Source organism: Corylus avellana, chromosome ca10 (genome assembly GCF_901000735.1).
Source record: "Corylus avellana chromosome ca10, CavTom2PMs-1.0".
In the NCBI taxonomy this organism is placed as follows: domain Eukaryota; kingdom Viridiplantae; phylum Streptophyta; class Magnoliopsida; order Fagales; family Betulaceae; genus Corylus; species Corylus avellana.
This window is the reverse complement of record NC_081550.1, coordinates 19,609,829-19,610,338: the sequence shown is the minus strand read 5'-3', so window position 1 is coordinate 19,610,338 and position 510 is coordinate 19,609,829.

Genomic DNA, 510 nt, shown 5'->3' with positions numbered 1-510 from the left:
GGAGAAGAGGAAAAGAGCAGCTGCGCCACTGTTTTTGAGAGAAACATCTGAAGGGCAAAAGTGTTATTTCACATTAGGAAAAAGACAAAAACAATATTTAGGCCTGGGTCAAGGCCGTTGCCAAACACCCCCATAGAGTCGCAGTCCCTTTCGGCGGTTGAGATTTTTTTCTGTTGGGAGACATATTCACATGGGTTCACGTGAATAAAGCTGTTGGAAATATTGTGAATGCTAAAGTGATGCACAATGCGTAGGGAATTAAAATAATTTTTTTATACATTATTTTATTATAAATATATAATTTATATTTTGTAAGAAAATAATATTTTAATAAAACAGAGAAAACTAAGAGAAGTTATTGACAAAATCCCACCAGCCACCAGACAATCGGTCAAAGAAAAGCCACGTGTTTTCTTACAGTTTATGTAGTCAAAAGTTGGCATCAATTATGTGATTGCTCCACTTCTAGACCTTCGTCATTGCATACGCAATCGGACGCAGAAAACTGTT